At 45.2% G+C, this 21,709-nt stretch overlaps 1 long non-coding RNA gene across 1 annotated transcript; it reads right to left on the minus strand.

Moving 5' to 3' along the window:
* Window positions 1-314: 314 nt before the first annotated feature.
* Window positions 315-3,712, minus strand: LOC145505090 (uncharacterized). Its single transcript, XR_014052831.1, has 2 exons — window positions 3,209-3,712; window positions 315-2,453 (listed from the first exon to the last, which is right to left on the minus strand). It is a non-coding gene; the product is annotated as an uncharacterized LOC145505090 (long non-coding RNA).
* Between the last annotated feature and the right edge of the window lie 17,997 nt (window positions 3,713-21,709).

Here is a 21,709-nt window from a genome sequence, read left to right on the forward strand (position 1 = left end):
TGAAAAGACCCTGGTGCTGGGAAAGATTGAGGGCAGGAGGAGAAGGGGATGACAGAGGATGAGATGGTTGGATGGCATCACCGACTCAATGGACATGGGTTTGGGTGGACTCCGGGAGTTGGTGATGGACAGGAAGACGTGGCGTGCTGCAGTTCATGGTGTTACAAAGAGTCGGACACGACTGAGTGACTGAGCTGAACTGAGATAATCCAGGATGGTCTCATCTCTAGATCCTTAATTAATTAATAAAGTAGCAGCCAAATGCAAAACAACAAAACTTATGAGAAATACAAAGAGGAAGAGAAACACAAAAATAGTGGAAGATTTTACTTTATTTTGCGTTTGACAGAGTAATTAGGCAAATGACAAACATGAATAAACAAGACTGAAATAGTATATTTAACAAAGTCGACATATATATGACAAAAAGAGGCAGAGAGAGAACTCTTCTGCTACAGTCTTCCTTTAGGTGTCCATGAGACATTTTCAAAAATTGGCCATTCCCTAGTGATCCAACAGTAAAGAACCCACCTGCCAATGCAGGAGATACAGGTTAGATCCCTGGGTCGGGAAGATCCCCTGGAGAAGGAAATGGCAACCCACTGCCTTATTCTTGCCTGGGAAATCCTACCGACAGAGAAGCCTGGTGGGCTATAGTCCATGAGGCTATAGTTCAATTCTCACATTTGTACATGACTACTAGAAAAATCATAGGTTTGACTATATGGCCTTTGTCAGCAAAGTACCTTAAATACTCCACCTAAAATTCAGTAAACAAGAATGACAATAAAGCATCCAACCACAAAGTTAGAAAAGGATAACAAAATAAACTTTAAAGTAGAAGGAAAATGTAACAAAATAATTTGAAAGAATAGTTTAATGATTTAGAAGATAGAATAGCAGTAGATAATTAAGATCCAAAAAAGGTTTAAAAGACAACAGTAAGACAGATACATTTAATGCTCTAAATAAAGAACAAATTTAGAAGGCAAATATACACAGAATAAGATAAAATAAAGAGGAGCTAGCCCAGAGACGGAGAAGGCAATGGCACCCCACTCCAGTACTCTTGCCTGGAAAATCCCATGGATGGAGGAGCCTGGTAGGCTACAGTCCATGGGGTCGCTAAGAGTCGGACACGACTGAGCGACTTCACTTTCACTTTTCCCTTTCATGCACTGGAGAAGGAAATGGCAACCCACTCCAGTATTCTTGCCTGGAGAATCCCAGGGACGGCGGAGCCTGGTGGGCTGCCGTCTATGGGGTCGCACAGAGTTGGACACGACTGAAGCAACTTAGCAGCCCAGAGACAGAATTAAATTAATTAAATAAATTAACAAATAATCATTAAAATTATTTGTTTAGCTCTATAAAAATAAATTTGAAAACCAGAATGGCTATGGAATTTTCTGACTACAGAAGACAAAAAAACATTCTGAATGTAGTGATATGCATGGAAAAATGGAGAAAGTTGTCAAAGAGTTATATCCCCAAAGTCACTAGGCTAAATGGCTTGACAGAAAAATTTCATCAGCTTAAAAACAAATAATTCCAACATTTCAATATTAATTACTCTGTTCTAGAAATTGAAAAAGGAAAAAATCCAAATTATTTAAATGAATCAAACAATCCATTGAGATTAAATCTTAATGAAAATTGAACATAAAAAGAAAATGCCAAACAAATTTCATTTATGAATATCAATTTTGAAATCCTAAATGAAACATTACCAAACAGAATTAGCAGCACTTAAAAGTATAATAAAGTATATCCAAGCACAATTTATTCTAGAAATGCAAGGATGGCTTAACATTAAAAAAAAAAGATTACATGATTCAACATATTGAAATGGTTCGTCTATGAAAAGGAAAGACCAATTCTTGTTTTAAAAAAATTCAATAAAATAGAAATAGGTGGATATTTTCTTAACATGAAAAAGAATCTATCTCTGCATCATAAGTAATAGGAAAATGCTGGAAGATTTCCTACTAAAGTGAAGAGCAAGAGAAGAAGTCCCACTTTCAGTACTATTATTTAATATTGTACTAGAAGCAGCAATGAAATTAGACATGAGGAAGAAATTAGAAGTATGAAAACTATAAAAGGAAAAATAAAATTATAATTCTCAGATGATATTATTATATATCTGGAAAACCTAGAAAGATACATTTTGGAACTATTGTCAAGAAGAATTAAATTCAATAATGTAGCAGTGTACAAGATAAATATACAGAAATCATTAACATATATATGAGCTTCCCCGGTGGCTCAGTGGTAAAGAAGCTGCCTGCAAAGCACAAGACGCTGGAGACATGGGTTCGATCCCTTGGTCAGGAAGATCCCCCGGAGGAGGGCATGGCAACCCACTCCAGTATTCTTTCCTGGAGAATCCCATAGACAGTGGAGCCTGAGGGACAGCAGCGGTCGCATACAGTTGAACACGACTGAAGCAACTGAGTAGGCAAGCACACATATATATACATATAGAACCATATGGACTGAAGGATGAGTGGATAGATAGACGCAACTAGTTAGAGTATATAATGGAAGACACAAGCTTATTTACAATATCAACAAAAAGATAAAATATCTAGTAATAAATTTAACAAGAAATGTTCAAGGCATACATGAAAAAAATATTTTTTTAAGACCTCCGAAGACTCTTGAACAAATGGGAAGTCTGTCTATATTCTTGGATGGGACAGCTTGAACTCATAACTATTTCATTTCTCCAAAGTTAATTTTTATCTAAGTTAATATTTAAGCTTAACAAAATCCTAATAAAAAATGCCAATAGTTCTTTTGGGGAGAGAAAGGGAGATTGGGAAATTGATAAGATATTTACAAAATTCACATGGAAAAATAAACAAGCATAATCCTTCTGCAATTTGTTCCTTCTTACTCAAAATTATGATTTTTAAAAAATATACCTGTGTTGATATATATACATCCTTCATTCTAAATGCAGCATAATACTTTTCTGTTGTATGAAGACACTGTAATTTATTAGTTTTCCTGTTGATGGATATTCAGATTGTTTCCTGGATTATGGAACTCCCTTAATGGTTCAGATCATCCTTTGTGTGTGTATGTGTGTGTGTGTGTGAGAGAGAGAGGCAGGATGGGGGTCGGGGGACAGAGGCAGCTTGGGCTTGAGGCTCCTATACTACCTGTAGCATACAAATTCAGACCTATACATGACAATCACCTGGGATTTTGAATTCTTTCAGACCGCTTGAATTTTCTGTTTCCGTAGTGATTTGCCTGACGCATCCTTGGGCTGATGGAAAAAGTTTTCCTTGACCCTTTTTAAGAATTTTATGCTCTCCACCTGCACAGACTGAAGGCCACAGTGCTGCCTGTAGATCCCAACCCCTATGATCCCAACCTAAGACATTAGGTTCAAGACCCTTGTGGGCCACCATGGTATCAGTCTCTGCTTCTACCTCCGGCTTTGAGGTCCCTTGTTTTATCTGACTTCTGGGAATTCCAGTTCTTTCAAGCTTGACTAGTATTTGTAATCTTCACGTTGTGCTTTACTTAGCATTTCTATGTGGCTGTAGGAGATGGGAGCCCCCTTTGTGTCAGCTCTGTTCAGGGCAGGGCTGGGAGTCCCAGGGCCACAATAGGTCCCCAGGACATTGCATCTTGTCTGGTTGCTCCAGCCAGTGAGTTCATGTTCTGCTTCTGGCTCACTGGCTCCTGCTTTGTCAGCCCTGGATGTCTTTATCCAGGTCATAGAGGGATGGAATCTGGGAAAGTGCTGTGCACAGCACCCAGCACAGAGGCTGCCCCCAAAAAGTGTGTGCTGATTTAGGACATGAAAAACAGACACTAAGAGGATTTAAACTGTTCTGCAGGTTGGCACTAACCCATTAACCAATATGAACAATCAGTCAGTTTCAAACCTATGGGATTACATTGCCAATCAGACCCTGAGCATCCAGAACCTCTGTATTCAGAGCCAGGGGAATGAAGGATGTGGCGACAGGGGAGAAAACCTGAACAAGGCCTGTCCAACTCGGGGGAGATGAACTCCCTTCTGGACATGCCCTACAGGAATCACGACCCTCAGGCTAGATGAAAAGCAGGTTTAGTGTGACCTTCAGATTCTTCTAAGGGCTCTGATTTGGGGTTTGGCCCATAGCCAGTGTGGTCTCTGGACCAGAATCCTTCCTATCATAAAAGATTCTGCAGAACAGGGTTTAGGGTAATCTATGTAAGTGGAGAAGAATTTGTAGAGGTTGGAAAGAGTCTGCCAGGGAGAAACTCAAGATGGGGCTCCATCCCAGGGACGTGGGGGGAGAGGGCAGCTCAGCAGCCCCCTGGGAGCAGCACAAACACTTACATTTTCTATCCACTGGTGGAGGGGTAGGTGGGGCTCCTGGTACGCAGCCAGGAAGCTCCCCAGGGCCTACCAGTGGAAAGGATTGTGGCAAAACATGTGACTGATGGGGTGGGAACTTTCAATGTATTTGGACAGTGTCACTCACTCAGACTTTTGCTCCTTGGAAGAAAAGCTATGACCAAACTAGACTGAGTATTAAAAAGCAGAGACATTACTTTACCAACAAAGATCCACGTAGTCAAAGCTATGGTTTTTCTAGGAGATGTAAGAGTTGGGCCATAAAGGCCAAGCACTGAAGAATCGATACTTTCAAACGGTGGTGCTGGAGAAGAATCTTGAGAGTCCCCTGGACAGCAAGGAGATCAAGCCTGTCAATCCCAGAGGAAATCAATCCTGAATATTCATTTGAAGGACTGATGCTGAAGCTGAAGCTCCAATACTTTGGCCACTTGATGCAAAGAGCTGACTCGTTGGAAAAGACCCCGATGCTGGGAAAGATTGAGGGCAGGAGGAGAAGGGGACGAGAGAGGATGAGATGGTTGGATGGCATCACTGACTCAATGGACATGAGTTTGAGCAAACTCCAGGAGATAGTGAAGGACAGGGAAGCCTGGCGTGCTACAGTCCATGGGGTCGAAAAGAGTGAGGCATGAATGAGCGACTGAACAACAGCTTGCTCAGAAGGACTCAGTGGAGCAGGAGATTCCATAAAGTGCTGGATCATCTTGAGGAGGTGGGGTTGAATTGTCAGTCACAGAACACTGTTCATTCTCTTCTATTCAGTAGAGGACTACTTTCTGACAGGGAGGGAGCGCAGATCCAGCAAACATGTTAGTCTTTGTCAGAAGAGTTCGTCTTGGAGGATGAAAGACATTTTAGGGGATTCAGGGGATGCATTAGGTAGTTTGTCAAAAGTTATCCTTATATTAACTGCCAAAGTTCCCACAGATTTGATCCAAAGAACAGTAGGGCCTCCTGACTGCAAGGGGCAGCCAAGAGCAGCTCAAGGCACAGAGAGCAGAAAGGAATCACTGGTCCATGAACCCAGGTGGGGAAAGAAGGGGAAGCATGTAAGCAGACATGTGGACAGAGTAGGATGAAGAGCCAACACCCTAACTGCCTCTGGGGACTCCAATGCTGTCTTCCTGCTACTCACCAGTGCCACCTTGGAAGGCTTGGGGGTGATACTATGCCAGGAGGATGCTAAGAAAAGATGTCCATCAGCAGACGAATGGATAAGGAAGCTGTGGTACATATACACAATGGAATATTACTCAGCCATTAAAAAAAATACATTTGAATCGGTTCTACTGAGATGGATGAAACTGGAGCCCATTATACAGAGTGAAGTAAGCCAGAAAGAAAAACAACAATACAGTATACTAATGCATATATATGGAATTTGAAAGATGGTAACGATAACCCTATATGCGAGACAGAATAAGAGACACAGACGCATGGAACAATTTTATGGACTCTGAGGGAGAAGGTGAGGGTGGGACGTTCTGGGAGAATGGCATTGAGACATGTGTATTGTCATATGTGAAACAGAGCACCATTCCATGTTCGATGCATGTGACAAGGGCTCAGGGCCGGGGCAATGGGATGATCCAGAAGGATGGGATGGGGAGGGAGGTGGGTGGGGGGTCCGGGAAGGGGAACACATGTAAACCCATGGCTGATTCATGTCAATGTATGGCAAAAACTATTACAATATTGTAAAGTAATTAGCCCCCAACTAAAATAAATAAATTAAAAAAAAAAAAAAAAAGAAAAGAAAAAAAAAAAAGAAAAGAGACCCAAGGTTTTATTTACTGGTTGTAGCCTATTTTGTAACACAATGGAGAAGGTACTTCCCACCTCCATCACTCATACATTTTGCCCTGATCCCTTCGACGGCTGGGCCTTGGAGAACTGCCCAGCTGAGTACCAGGAGTAACCTCCCAACCCCTTCCCTACTAGTAGATAGAAGATCCAAGTGGTTCTGTGGCTCCCAGGGGCCCACTGAGGTGCCATCTCCCAGGTCCCTGGGATGGAATCTCATCTTGAGTTTCTGCCTGATGGACTTGCCTGATTCCTGGAACCTCAAAACATCCCCCTTTTCACTCTAGGGGAAGCTATGCAATCCCCAAGTTGGGCAATTTTCACAAGGCCTCTCCTAATATCTTTTACTTTTCTTTTCTTTTTAAAAAGTAGTCTGAAACAGTGGTTCTCAACCAGGGGCAATTTTGCACGTCCCCCCACACACACCCCTAGGGGAAGTTTGGCAATGTCTGGAGAAGCTTGGTTATCACACTTGTAGGGACAGGTGGGTAGTGCATCTGTGGACCAGAGATGCTGCTAAACATCCTACACAGGAGACCTCACAACAAAGAACTACCCATCCCCAAATGTCAATGGTGCTGGGGTTGAAAAACCCTGATCTAGAATCATTTTCTCACTGAGTTTCTGTTTTTTCCAAAGGCAAGTGCCAAGCTCCAGGCCACTTTCGCTTTCAGCTCAGCCAATGCCACATCCCCAAGGCAAAACGCCCTGAGTATTTTCTTTAGAATTGGTGAGGAAAAATTACAGAAAATAAAATACTCATCGGTCTCTGATTCTCTGACATCAGGAAAACAACATGTAAATTAAATTTTCAATCCATTATTGTGCCACACCTTCAACCTGCCAAGCTCTGAGATGCTCGAGGACTTCCAATGCCACAATTTCACTTTGCTTCCCTTTCTCTTTCCACTTTCAGGTTTATGTATCCATGTGGGGATGCAAGCCCAAAGTGTGGGAGTGGATGAGATCACTCCCAGAGCATTCTCTCTATGGGGGATAGAGGGAGCAGAGGAGCAAGGACAGGACCCCAAGAAATGCAAGCAAAGAATGAAGGGCAAAGTGAGGCAGGAGAGGATGACATTCCACTGGGGAGAGGGGCAAGGAGCTGTGAGAGAGGCAGGAGGAGGACTTCATTCAAACATGTCACACATTTTAAAACACTGACTCTTGTGCCAGGCACTGTGCTAGAATTCAGAGATGCTGGCGTGAGTCAAGAGAATGCGGGATCTGTTCATTCATTCACCCACTCATTCATCCACTCAACACTGTTGAGTCTTACGTGTCAGACACTGTTCTGGATCCTGAAGTTGTGCTTGTGCTCAGCTGCTCAGTCGTGTCTGGCTCTTTGTGACTCCATGGACTGTAGCTCGCCAGTCTCCTCTGTCCATGGGATTCTCCAGGCAAGAATCCTGGAGCAGATTGCCATTTCCCCCTCCAGAGGATCTTCCCAACCCAGGAAGACCCGCATCTCCTGCGTCGACTGCATTGGCAGGCGGATTCTTTACCACTGAGCCACCTGGGAAGCCCTGGATACTGAGATCAGTGGTCATCAAAACAAAGTTTCCCCACTCGGATGATGAAGACATGGGGGAAAGGGTGAAGAAATGTTGCCAAAGAAGTTAATTGGGGTGAGAGTTGGAAAGAGGCCAATCTGCCTTCCCTGGGGGGCCACAGAGAGCAGTTCTGGGGGATGGATGTGTGCCAAAACTGGTGGCAAATGGCCCAGCCCAGGGACTTCCCTGGTGGTCCAGTGGTTAAGACTTCATCTTCCAATGCAGGAGGTGGGGATTCAATCCCTGGTCAGACAACTAAGATTCTACGTGTCTTGCGGTCAAAAAACCAAAACATAAAACAGAAGCAATATTGTAACGCATTCAATAAAGACTTTAAAAACTGGTCCACATCCAAAAATAAAACAAAAAAATGGCCCAGCGCAGGGGCCAAGGTGGGGACAGGGGAAGGCCTGGCATGTAGTGGGCCTCACCAAACGTTGGATCAACCAGCCAGTTTCTGGGTCACTGCCTAGAAATAGTCCCCATCTCATTCCCCAGTGATTTATTGAATCGCTGTTAAACAGCCTCTGCGACTTTTCTGAAAAGTTTTGTGGAGAGCAGGAGAGGAAAAGTGTCGGAGTCCTAGATTCAGAAAGAGGGAAGGAGGTATTTATTATTCCTTTAGTATAAAACAAGGCACAGCACCAGGAAAGGAATAATCAAAGTTGACAGCCCAGAGAAGATGACAGGAAATGGTTTGGAGGAGTCTCCTTTGGTCACGAATGCTAAGAGAATTTGTGCCAAACCAGGGAGTTAACTGTGAGAGATTTTGCCTCAAAAACATGTCTAATTTCATTTTTTAAACCCTGCTAGTAGAGGTGAAGCGGGCTTGTATCCGTGGATTATACCACCCCGGGAGGGCTTCATAACAGACATGAAAATAAATGAGTTATGACAGTCACTTCCTGAAGTCAGCAATGCTCCTTCTCACTGGAGATCCGGTGGCCATCAGAGTTGCAGTGAAAGAAGTTTCTGAAAGCTTTCATGTGGGTGGGTTTTAGAGCCTGGAATCAGAGAAAGTCCACAGTGATGGTAAGACCTCCAAATATGATAAGAACAAGAGTTGTTCCTTGAGGGCTTGTTTGGAAAAAAAAAAAAAAAAGATCTTGATACCAAACCCTGATGAGACTTGATGTTCACACCAAATCTGAAGCCAGGAGGCTTTTGTCTGTTGCCATGTGTCCACACCTGACCTCTCTGGGCCTCTGCAAAACCAGGAGATTGAGCCCATGACCTGTGAGGGTCTGATCTTGTTTGTGTATGTCTAGCACCCACTGTCTATTTGTTAGGTCATGGTGTGTCTATTTCCTTCAGGCTACCCCATCACCCATCATGAACACTGTTCATGAGCTTGGCAATCTATTCTCATCTCCCCTGATCACGATGGTGGGGGGTCATCTCTGCTCCCCATCTGCTGCAAAGCCTGGTTCTCCAGTCTTTCCTTCAATCCTGTACACCATCCCATTCTTTCCACTGAAGTTTCTTTTTGCCTCCATTAGCAAGCATTGTTTCTGTTGCTTGCAACTGTTGCATCCTAAAGATGCTGTGGATTTTGAGATCTGGGTGGGAATAATCCCACTTTACAGTATTGTTGAAGAGATTAAAGGAAACAATCTATATGAAGAATGTATATAAAGATTCTGGCCCAGTGCCTGGCAGGGCAGGTGCCCGATAAAGGTGAATTCCCTCCCCTCCATGTCTCTACATCTCATCCATTGGACACGTCATGGGTGATGGATTTCCTCCATCATAGCCTTCCTAGAGAAGCTTTTGTAAGAATTAAACTGAGCAAGGGTTATTGTGGAGAATAAATGAGATCATTCTTTCTTTCTTTTGGCAAATATTTAATGAGGACCTAATAAGTGCCAGGCCCTCCTAGGTACTGCAGATACAGCAGGGAGTAAAACCAAGGTCCTGCTGTAGTTCACAGTACAGTAGAAGTTACAGTTACAGCTCAGTCTCTCAGTTGTGTCCGACTCTTTGACACTCCATGGACTGCAGCATGCTAGGCTTGCCTGTCCATCACCAACTCCCGGAGCTTGCCCAAATTCATGTCCATTGAGTCAGTGATGTCATCCAACCGTCTCATCTTCTATCATCCCCTTCTCCTCCTGCCTTCAATCTTTCCCAGCATCAGAGTCTTTTCCGATGAGTCAGTTCTTCGCATCAAGTGGCCAAAGTATTGGAGTTTCAGCTTCAGCATCAGTCCTTCCAATGAACACTCAGGACTGATTTCCTTTAGGATAGACTGGTTGGATCTCCTTGCAGTCCAAGGGACTCTCAAGAGTCTTCTCTAACACCACAGTTCAAAAGTATCAATTCTTCGGCGCTCAGCTTTCTTTATAGTCCAACTCTCACATCCATACATGACCACTGGAAAAACCATAGCTTTGACTAGACAGACCTTTGTCAGCAAAGTAATGTCTCTACTTTTTAATATGCTGTCTAGTTTGGTCACAGCTTTTCTTCCAAGGAGCAAGCATCTTTTAATTTCATGGCTGAAGTGATTCTGCAGTGATTCTAGAGCCCAAGAAAATAAGGTCTCACAGTTTCCATTGTTTCCCCATCTATTTGCCATGAAGGTATGGGACCAGATGCCATGATCTTGAGGCAGGCAATAAACCAACAGATATTTGGTTTAAATGGAGTAGTCAGGGAATGTGCCTCTCTGGAGATGACAGATGGGCAGAAATATGATTGAAATGAGGGAGGGGGATATGCCAATATCTAGGGGAGGAGTTTTCCAGGCAAGGGGGAAAGCAAGTTCAAAGGCTCTGAGGCAGGTGTGGCTGGGAAATAGCAAGGAAGCCAGTGGGTCTGGAGCATGGGGACCAGGGAAGAGAAAGGTAGGAAAGGAGTCCAGAGAAGTAGCAAGACTCTACAGCAGCCCTGCCAAGTGGAGCATCCTGCCTTTGCTTACATGCCTCCAGAGATGGAGAGCTTACTCCCACCCATGTTAGGACAAGTTTGACCCTCAGTATTTCTTCTTACTCTGAACCACCAACCATCAGCTTTATTTTGCTTCTTGAAGTCCCACAGAACCCATTGCTTCTCTTGGCCAACTCCTTGGAGACCTGAAGATCTTAATCTTATTCCTTGAGATGTTCCTCTTCAGTTGTCGTTTGGAATCTCTTTGGAATTCATCAGGACATTTCTGCCCCATGTTGTAGGCACAACGCCTCTCTTAATTCTGCCTGAGATGATGTTGGTGTTTACAGCAGCCTGTTCCACAGCTGTCAGTGCCCATGGCACCAGGCTTTCTTTTTTTAAAAAATATCTATTTATTTGACTGCATCCAGTCCTAGTTGTGGCACACAGGATCTTCATTTCGTCACAGGGGATCTTTGATTGCAGTGCGAGGACTCTCTAATTGTGACGTGCGGGCCCAATACTTGCAGCGGGCAGGCTCCAGAGCATGGGCTTCAACAGCTGTGGCATGTGATCTCTCTAGTTGTGGCATATGGGCCCAGTCACTTTGTGTGTGAGATCCTAGCTTCTGGACCTGGGACCAAAACTGCATCCCCCACATTGCAAGGCAGATCCCCAACCACAAACCACCAGGGGAGTCCCAGGCTTTCCTTTCATGAAAGAGACTGTTCACCCTTGGCTCCTCTCCTGTGTTGAAGTCACTGGTTTGAAATACAGGTGCAGAACATGACATTTACTTCTGTTAAATGTCTTCCTGTTGGGTTAAGCTCATGGATCTGACAAGTTAGACCTCTTGAGATCCCTATTCTGTCACCCATCAGACTGACTCTTTTCCTCCTCTTCTCACACACAAGTCTTACCCCAAGCCCTCCGTGCAGGGCTTTGACCAGGCAAGGCAGGTGCAGAGATTCCCTTGGGGAAGTTATAGTTAAGTTTGGTGGAGGACATGAAAACAGGTAATTACGGTCCAGTGTGTAGCTTCTATGGGAACCTGTCAGGAAATGCCAGTGGAGGTGACTTGGAGCAGGTACTTGTCAGGAGTCCAGCTGGAATGAAAGGTATTCCAGAAAGAAGGCATAGAAAATGCAAAGTCATGGAGACAGGGGAAGTTAGTGCCGTGTTCATGGAACCCTTGTAATGTGAGGCATCTAACGTGCGTACAGAGTATGAAGAAGCTCTGTCTGGCCTGAACAAGTAGATTATCAGAGCATCCATGTCTTGACTGTTTCCCAAGGACCAACTGGATCCAGGGAATTCTCAGTTTTCAGTGTAAACACACCCCGTGGGTTTTCTGCAGGGGCTCTTGTGGGTGCACAGTACTCATTTAGTGGGGCTACCCTGTGAGACCACCACAGATCAGATGTTCCTCTCTGGGGTGGGAGTTGGGGGGTTCCTTGTGAGTCCCAGCCAGGCCAGGACTGGCTTGACCTCTAGGCTGGTGGGAGCTGGTCAGAAACACTCTGTTTTCACTCAACACCTTCCATGGTCTTGATCCAGACTTTCTCTAGTCTATTTACCTTTCCTGTGGTGCTACACCTGTCCCTGTAAGGTCCTTGAAATTCTGGGGACCCAGAATGACTTCTGTTCCGAATTTAGCACCTGAGCCCAGCAGCATTCTGTCTTGCAAAACTACCACTCTGCCAGCTTCACATGAAGGGCCCGTTTAATATGCAGCTGAGAAACAGCCCTACAAAGCAAGGAAGATAAGGTGGGAATGTTGAATATTCATTTTTGTGGTTAGAGGGTGTTTTTCCTGGGATTCTGTTATTCAAATTGGCTTGGATTGTAACTTCCATTTCAACAACAAATGCTTAAAGAAACACAACAGGATAATAATCTCTGGTGCGTTCTCCTGAGATCTCTAGAGTGACCTGCTCCCCCAAAATGCCACCTTGAAGGCAAGGACCATGGCTGACCACTTCCTGCAGCCTCACGGGCCTAACCCAGCAAACAGGAGGAGCACGGATGACAGCTAGCAGGTCTCTGGGCCTGGGGTCAGTGCCCGCAGTCCCAAGATCTGCCAGTTGATCTATAGCGTTTGGCAGGGCAATGGGCCAGCCTGACCCTCAACTCCGCGCAGGAAGTAACTGGGCAGGGAGGTCAGCTGACGATCTCTGGAAGCCACTGTCCCTTGTTCCCAGCGGAACTGGTGAAGCCTGTTCTACTAGACCTGGAAACTCAGTCGGAGACCAGATAGCACTGAACAGTAATGAAAAGCTGAGCAGCAGTTTGCAATTCTATTATGATAAAATAGTTTTGCATCCATCTGTGTCTTTCCATCTCCCCTGACACCTCTTTGTTCAAACCTGGATAGACACTCACCTTCTAACAACTTCCTGCTTTCACTCTCAATCCTCTCAAATCTCCACCTGGCAGCCAGAGTGATTTTTGAGAGTGTAAATTGGACCATATCATCCTGCATAAAAGCCTTCTGTGCCTTCCCATTGAGCTTAGGATAAAATCCATGGCTCACATGGCCCTGCAGGGTTAGGCCTCTGCCTGCCTCTCTGAACCCCTCTTTTTTCCACTGTCCTCTGTGCTTCTGCTACCAATTCCTAGAATGTGCCAAATTCTTCTCTGCCTCAGGCCCTTTGCACTGGCTGTCCTCTCTCTTGGGACATGATTCTCAACTCCTCTCCAGGTTAGCTCCATCTCATTTTTCAGTTTCAATATCACTTCCTCTGAGAGGTCTTCCCAAATCTCTCAGAGCTGGTTTCCCTACATGAGTCTGTTCTAGTACTCTATTCTTCTTTCTAACTTCCTTACTCACAATCTACGAGTTGTTTACTTGTTATCTGTCTCCTCCATTAAAAGGCAAATACCTTTAGGGCAGGGGTCTTCTCTGTCTTAGTCATCATTGCAGCCTCAAAATCCAGCACAGGGCTCGATTAATAGTGACTAAATGGATTAACTGAGTGCCACCTATGTGTCAGGCTCCTCATATACTTTTTCTTATTTAACCTTTACAGTCATGTCGTGGAGTTGGTTGTTGTTGCCCATCAGGAGGAGTGAAAGCATCTCTCACAACATCACACAAGGGCACAGCGAGACACTGAACCCAAATCCACTGACCCTACAGTCCATCTTTTTCCACTCTCTCTTCCGCACTGGAAGACCCAAGTACTAGCTTTGCTGCTTACCTATGGGACATAGGACAAGGCCCTAGCTTTTTAAACTTTCTTTCCCTCATTGGTAAAATGTGGGCATTAATAAAAATATTATTATAGTTGCCTCCATAGTTATCTATTATTATATATGCCTCTATAGTTTAGCTTGGACTCTGGAGCCAAATTATCAAGGCTCACCAACCAGCTACAATCTGTGTGACCCTGGATGAGTAATTCAACTGCTCAGTGCCTGAATTTTTTATTAAAAAAATTTTTTGGGCCACATCGCAGGGCTTATGGGATTTTAGTTCCACCACCAGGGATCAAATCTCACCCTGGGCAGTGAGAGCAAGAAGTCCCAACCAGTGGACCACCAGGGAATTCCCCTGATTTTATAATCTGTAAAATGGGCATAAGTGGAAATGTTGAGAAGATCCCACAAGCAAATGTAGGTGAAGTTTTTAGAATGATGCCAGGCACTTAGCTCATTAGTTAGCATTTATGAACGTTATTTCTCTCCAAATCTCCACAAAAATCCTTTGAGAGCCAGGAAAGGCTTTATTTTCCTATTTTATAGGCGAGGAAACTGAGGCTCGGGAAGTCTTGCTCAGTCTCGCCCCCAGCGGGTGTAAGCGCAGGACTCAGCCCAGAGCAGAAGCCAGCATCCTTTCCTCCGCGCCCCTACGGCTTTTCCCGTGACTTCATCCCGGGGCCCGCACACCCCTACTGCCCCACCTGCCTTGCTTCTGCTGATCTGTCTTCTGCTCCATTAGGCAGGGCCACGGCCCCGGCCCTCGCAGGCCCCGGTGCCCTTGGCGCGCTCCGGCTGCCGGCGCCTGCCCGCCCCTGCCCAGGAGGTGACAGCAAAGTGAATTAGCGCGTGGCCCCGGGGCTCGGGGGCGCCGAGGTGCCCGTCAGCTCCGCGGGCGCAGCACTTCCCGGCCTGCTATTTGCACAAAGTGCTCTCAGGGCCTCTTTACATTTGCACTTGCCGGTGGAGTTAGCGTTTCCGCCGAGCGCGACTTCTCCAAAGGGCGCTCGCAACCTGGTTTTGAGGAACCGAGGCGGATCCTAAGTCTCCCTCTCTCGCCTCCCCAGCTTCTGGTTTCTCTGTTCCGGGCCGGCTCTCGCCTCCTCCCTCCACCTCTCAGACTCTCTCTCCATCCTAGGAGACTCGCTCTCCCTCTAGGTTCTTTGCATCTGCCTTTCCCCAATTCACTCCATCTCTTTCGTCCCTTCATCTCCCGTCCATTTCTGCCTCTCTCCATCCATCTCTCCCCCGAGTCCAGCTCTGCATCTCTCTTTCCCCGTGCCTTTCCCTAAATCTTGCTGTCTCCCTCTCCACTAGGTCTTCTCCACCCCGCACCACCCCCGCAACCGCTCCTTCCATTTTCCCTCCCTGTCTCTCCCCTTCCTGTCCTTCAGCAGAGCCAATAGAGACGCAGGACGCAGCCCTGCCTGATACTTCCATCGCGGTTTGGACCTGATTCTTGGCCCTAGTGTACTTCCAGGTCTTTTCAGAGGGTCTCTGGGACCCGAGGAGAAGGGAAGGGCTCTTGGATCCCACCTGGACCAAGCCCCCATCATCCCTGTGGCTTTTGGGACAACCAGGGCAGGTTAAGCATTCCAATGGTGTTAACTCAGGCATGTGTGCTTGCAAAGTCGCTTCAGTCGTGTGCAACCCTTTGCGACCCTATGGATTGTAGCCCACCAGGCTCCTCTGTCCATGGGATTCTTCAGGCAAGAATACTAGAGTAGTTGCCATATGCTCCTCCAGGGGATCTTCCAGACCCAGGGACTGAACCTATGTCTCTAATGTCTCCTGCGTTTGGCAGGTGGGTTCTTTACCTCTAGAGCCACCTGGGAAGCTCTGGGCATGAGCCCAATTTTTTTTCTTCTCTCCACTACCTCCCTGGGCTTCCTTCTCCCAGTCTTCGCCTTCAACCACTGATTCGAAGCTCGCTGAAAATTCTTTCTGGAAAATTCTAGATCTTCCTGCTTCTCTTAGTAGGTATAAACTCTAAGCCAGAGCTGCTCACTTGATCTGCCAAGAAATACCATCCCCTCCTACTCTCAGAGTAGCCAGGTAGTCCTGGAACATCTGGAATTCATGAGCTGGTGGTCGCTGGTAGAGAACAGTCGGGGCTGGAGTTCCTTGGATGGGACTCTGAGGTTCTTGCAAGTGGCCAGCAGACTGGGATGTGCTGGGTGTGGTCAAGGAGGTGCTCTCTGCCTGAACATCTACTACATCCATTAATTTGGGAGTAGATCCCTGCCTGTGGTGAACAAGGGGCCTACGGAGTAACTGGAGTTTGTGTTCCAGGTGCTCAAGGGGTCTCTAGCCCAGAGTGGGATCAAGGCTGGGGGAGAGCGGGCTGATGAAGCTCCAGTGGTGACCCTGGTTTTCTGTTTCACGTGTATCAGGACATTTCTGTCCTTCCTTGACTGCTTTGTGCATCTAGAGGCATCCCCGCTCTCTGCAGCCTGACAGCTCTCACGATGCATGCCTAGTATGCAGAATGGAGCTGCATCATTTTGAAATACTTGGTGTGAAAAAATTTGACTGGATCCTACAACCATTTGTTTGAACACAAGAAATTCCAACATTACTTTTGCCAGTAAAGAAAAGACCTATTTGATTCTGTAAATATAATTTCAATTACTGCATTGCATTAAACACTTGTTTAAAATGATTTTAAGTATTTCATCACTTACATGTGAGAACAAACTTTCTTGTTGATGGTAACTGTCAAGAATTTGAAAAGATCCTCATTAAAACTCTTGATTATTTGTGTGGAGTCATTTGATCAATTGTGTGTAATCAGTTCCAGTTTTATATGTGATATCGAAATATGTGATACTGAAAAAAAATGTTTCTGGGAGAAAACTGAGATTTCTCATTAAGACATTTGAAAAGATTTAATTTGGAAGTTATGTACAAACTCAATATTTACTGTCTTCCCCAGTACTTTGTATTTTATTTTTTCTTAGCATCATTATATTTTATAAAGAAAATGGAATTATAGATGCCTCCCAATGGATCTACCTGAGTTGTGTAGGGGAGCAGAGAATTGGACTTTTGTTGGGACCGTGGCAGCAAATGGGGAATTTCTGAAGATCCTGCCACATGAAGGTCAGAGAGTTTTTTCCAGAACAGGAAGTTGTTTCTGGTCATGAGTAACCTTGGCTTGAGGGGCTATCTCTGTGCTTCTTCTTCCCAGAATACGGCCCAAGAGAATGGAGTCCCTGATTCTTCTTCAGGAGACTGGATTCTTGCCCCAGTTCCAGATGCTGTCTGCATCTCTGGCAGAAATGCACCTGCCTTCAGCCAGACCTGCTGCTTAAGACAGTGGTCAACACGGGCCATGGTGACACCCCCCCCACACGCACAGGGTTTTCCTGTGGAAGGACCTTCTTTGAAGTGCTTCTGAGAATTGCAGACTCCGGATAGGAAACGCATGTCCACAAAACCTGCTTTCCTGGGAACTGAACTGCTCTGGGGCATGAAAAATGTTGGTGCCTTGTCACCCCAGATACCAAGTCTGATCTGTTAGCCCAGGAATTTTTATGCACAGTGATGGGGAGGTGTAGGGGTGGGTGCTCTGTCTACCCCTTGCTAGTTCCATAACTTTGACCTCGACCTCTTTATTCTCTCTAGGCCTAGTTTATTCATCTGTTATTAGGAGGCATTAATACTTACCTTGCAGGAGCCTAAGGAGAAAATGAGGAAGAGTATGCAACATTGCTTTGTAAACTGTAAAGTCCTGTATACATGGAAAGGTTTTCATCACTGCTGTCAGCAAAAGTGGTACCACTATGACTCCTACTGAAGCAGGATGGTCATAGCAAACTCCTTAGGAGCAATTCTATAGTTAGAAGCTTCTCTGGGGTTCTGGTGGCAATGAATGTGTGGTTAGGGGGACTTGGCCGGTAGGGGATGATTTCCGCTTTAAGATTCAGCTCAAATTAGTCTCTGGTAACACAGTAGAGCCCTGTTCTTTCATTCAGTGAGCGAACATTTACTTATTTATTTTATTTTAATTTATTAAAAATTTTGGCTGCTCTACACAGCATGTGGGATCTTAGTTCCCTGACAAGGGAGGGAACCCGAGCCCCCTGCATTGGAAGTATGGAGTCTTAGGCAGTGGACCACTGGGCAAGTCCTACTTATTTAATTTTAAATAGCTTTTCTCTTTTTTCCCATTCTGAAAGTAATACATGCTCATTCTAGAACATTTAGAAAGACACGCTGAAAGAAGATTTACCCCAAATCCTGCTGCCTGAATGAATATCCTGGGCACACAGATATCTCCCTGTACTCTTTCAAATACATTTTTTAAGGAAAATGTTATATCAAATAATATTTGCTGTTTTGTGATTGGCTTTTTCAAAAATCTGATAATGATTTTCAAACATTTATTAGGTCATAAAGTGCCTTTCTATAGCATCATGAAGATCACTGGCTAGCTGTCCCTAACATGAAACATTCAGTGGTGCCTACTGTGTGCAGAGCCCTGAGTGAGCGTCTCACTGGGACAGAGGGGATGAGCAGAGCCATTCTTGTCTGCCCTCTGAGAACTCGTCATCTGCAGAGGAAGCCATATCACTCCAGGGAGACAGGACCTCAGAAATGCAAGGCAGAAAACATTTAACTCTGCAGGAGAGAGAGGATATTTCTAAAAGAGGAAGCAGGGAAAGTGTCCTGCAGGACAGGACTGGCCTGGAAAGGTGATCTGTATTTATTTATTTAAGATTTATTTATGGCTGTGCTGGGTCTTTGTCGCTGTGCATGGCCCTCTCCAGTTGCATCAAGCGGGGGCTACTCTCCAGTTGCAGTACGCGGGCTTCTCACTATAGCAGCCTCTCCTGTGGTGGAGCATGGGCTCTAGAACACGGGCTTCCACTGCTGCTGACCTCGGGCTCCAGAGCACAGGCTCAGCAGTTGTGGGGCACCGGCTCAGTTGCCCCGTGGCATGTGGGATCTTCCCAGACCAGGGACAAACCTGTGTTTCCTGCATTGAAAGGTGGACTCAACCACTGGACCACTAAGGAAACACTGATCTGTGTTTAAACATGTGAAAATGTGAAGGATTTCTGGGTGGCAGGAAGAACATGAGTTATGGGAGTGGGCGAACCCACGCATCTTCAGAAAAATGATAAAATCACACCATGTTCTCTGTGCTTTTATGGAAGCTAGTGAAGAGGGTGGGCTTTTGCATCAGTATTGGTAAGCTCAAACCTGTTATCCCACCAAGGGATGGGAGCATTTACAGCAGGGTTGTATCAGTGACCTTGAGCAAGTGTGCATACATGCATGCTAAGTCACTTCAGTTGTGTCTGACTCTGTGCGACCCTATGGACTGTAGTCTACCAGGTTTCTCTGTCCCTGGGATTCTCTAGGCAAGAATGCTGGAGTGGGTTGCCATTCACTCCTCCAGGGGATCTTCCCAACCTAGGGATTGAACCTGTGTCTCTTATGTTTCCTTCTTTGGCAGCTGGGTTTTTACTAGTAGCACCACCTGGGAATCCCCCTGGAGCAAGTCATATAACCTCAAAAGTTTAAAGCAGTTTATGCCCTCCTTTCAACTTTGCACTTCATAGAAGAGAATTGAGACCCACAACAGAAGGCAACTTACCTGAAATGCCACAGCAACTGTTGGAGTTGATGCTAGGAGCTGATGGACTACTTCAACTTTAAGGACCAGATTGTTCACAAAAGTCCACCCAGCACTTGGCACAGACTTGTACAGGAACTACTCCACACACACACACCCCTCCCCCTCAAAACAGATTTATTAAACTCAACTGAGCTACTATGGTTCTGATAACCAGCCCAGCCTTCTAGCACTATCTTGGGGAAGACTGTGAGAGGGAATGAGTTTGCCATGCTTCCTAAGATGCACAGTCAAGAAGAAAGTATTAATTTCTGTCCATCCCTGAACCTGGGATCAGGGTTCCCACCTAAGTCAGACTCTTTTGGTGAGAAGAATCAGAGATTCACTGGAACTATGCTAAACAGAAAGGAGTTTGCTGTAAAGATATACAAAATCTTTGGGGAATCCAAGGAAGGCAATCATAGGGTAATCATGCCTCCTGGGAACTGGAGCTGAGACCTGAGAATCTATTAGAGTCAACCCAGCTATATCTTCTCCCTGGACACCAGTCTCTCAGGGTAAAGATCTACCCACCTAAGCATGATCTACCCACCTAAGGCATTGATAGGATGCCTTGCATCCCTATCAATCTATCCAGCCGTGATCTATCTATCCCATGATTCCATCTATTCCATGATCCATCTGTCCATCCACCATGCAGTCAAATGTTGCATGAGTTTCCGCCTTCTGGTGAGCCTCTGCCATTAGCTATCACATGCTATGGTGGAGATAGAAATGAACAAGCACAGTCCTTGCTCTCAAGCAGCTCACAGTCTAACAGAAAATTGCTGTCATATTTACTCATTCCCTCATCCTTCAGTAAACATTTCACTGTGCTAGGATGGGACTGGCATTGGGAAGGCAAAGATGAATGAGGCATCCATGTCTCTCTCTAAGAACCAAGTCTAGGGAGGGGGACCCATGGATACAATCATAATACAATCTGGTGCTAAAAGAGGAATTGATGGACTGATTTGTTGATATTCTGCCTTATTCTGTGAAAGAGTTAAGATTTAAAGATATGTTGATTAAAGGCTCTGGGATGTGTATCAGTGCATAACTATTTTGCGATTGTATTGTTGGGGTCGTAGGGCTGGAGCATCTCCTTGTGGATCGGAGAGGGGTTTTCACAAAAGGAAATGAAAATGTCCACTGTCAGTCTTCTAAGAAAGATGTCATTTGTGCCGCAGGAAATGAGGACTTCGGCAAGCAGGCATTAGATGGGGGCGAAGAAAAAGACTTGCTGTCTGCGGTACAAGCTGTGGCAATCTCTGGTACATTCCTAGAGGTGGTGGGGTAGATGCAAGGGTGGAAGGTGAGCTTCCCTGGACCCCATAGGAGCGACCAAGAAAAAGGCCTCTAGCCTGTCCTGAAAGGGAGTCTGGGACAGGTTTGGGCCTCCACCTGCCTCCTCTCTATGGTAATTTCTTCCCTAAAAACAAGGTGACAATACAGTTGAAAGTATTGACATCATATACTTTCAAATACACTGGCATCATCAGAAGTGAAAGGGAGCAATTAATAACTATGCTTAAGCTGCAAAAATAAGTGGGAGCATGGAACCACCTGCTTATCATTAATCTATCAGTAAAGTGTCTTTCAAAGTTATAGATCGGTCTGTTTTCTGGAGAGAAAGAGGGAAGGGCCAGCGTTCATGCTTGAGGTCTATGCAAAAGTCTGAATCCTGAAAGAAATGATTATCGATTTCCAAATGTGAAAAGAAAATGACAAGAGAAAAAAAGAATAAGTGTTTAATTCAATGTCTCTAAAACATCAGGCCAACTTTGTTCATGGCTAAATTCATAAAGACTCCTTTACGTTTGAAACCCGTTTACAGCTTTGATTCTCTCTTTTCTCCAGAATCCTCAGGAAATACTGTTGAGAAATCATAGCCAGACATAAATCAGCTACTCATAGCCAAATCATTTCAAAAGTCAAATTATAAAAATTAAAAAAATTTTTACAGCCAGAAATTATATTCACTGAAGTCTATGGGTGTGTTTTTATGTAGAGTGGGGACTTCAAAAGTCAAGAGTATCTCAAAATCAGTAAAACTCTTTAAAAAGTCCCCAGCATAGCCCAGGCCACTGTGCCACACAGGATCATTACTCATATGGTCTACGTGAATGGTGCCATAGAGTTGTGCAGTGAACAACCTGCACAGCTGTATGGGGTGATCATGAACACAAGATGGGCAGGGTACTCTTCCAGAGGCCAAAGAGATAATAGCAGAGGGTGGGGCAGTCTCTAGAGAGAACAATCGTGCCTGGGAAGCAGCTCAGTTTTGAGGCAAGG

Source organism: Giraffa tippelskirchi, chromosome 5, assembly GCF_054371585.1.
Source record: "Giraffa tippelskirchi isolate mGirTip1 chromosome 5, T2T-mGirTip1v1.2.pri, whole genome shotgun sequence".
Lineage (NCBI taxonomy): Eukaryota > Metazoa > Chordata > Mammalia > Artiodactyla > Giraffidae > Giraffa > Giraffa tippelskirchi.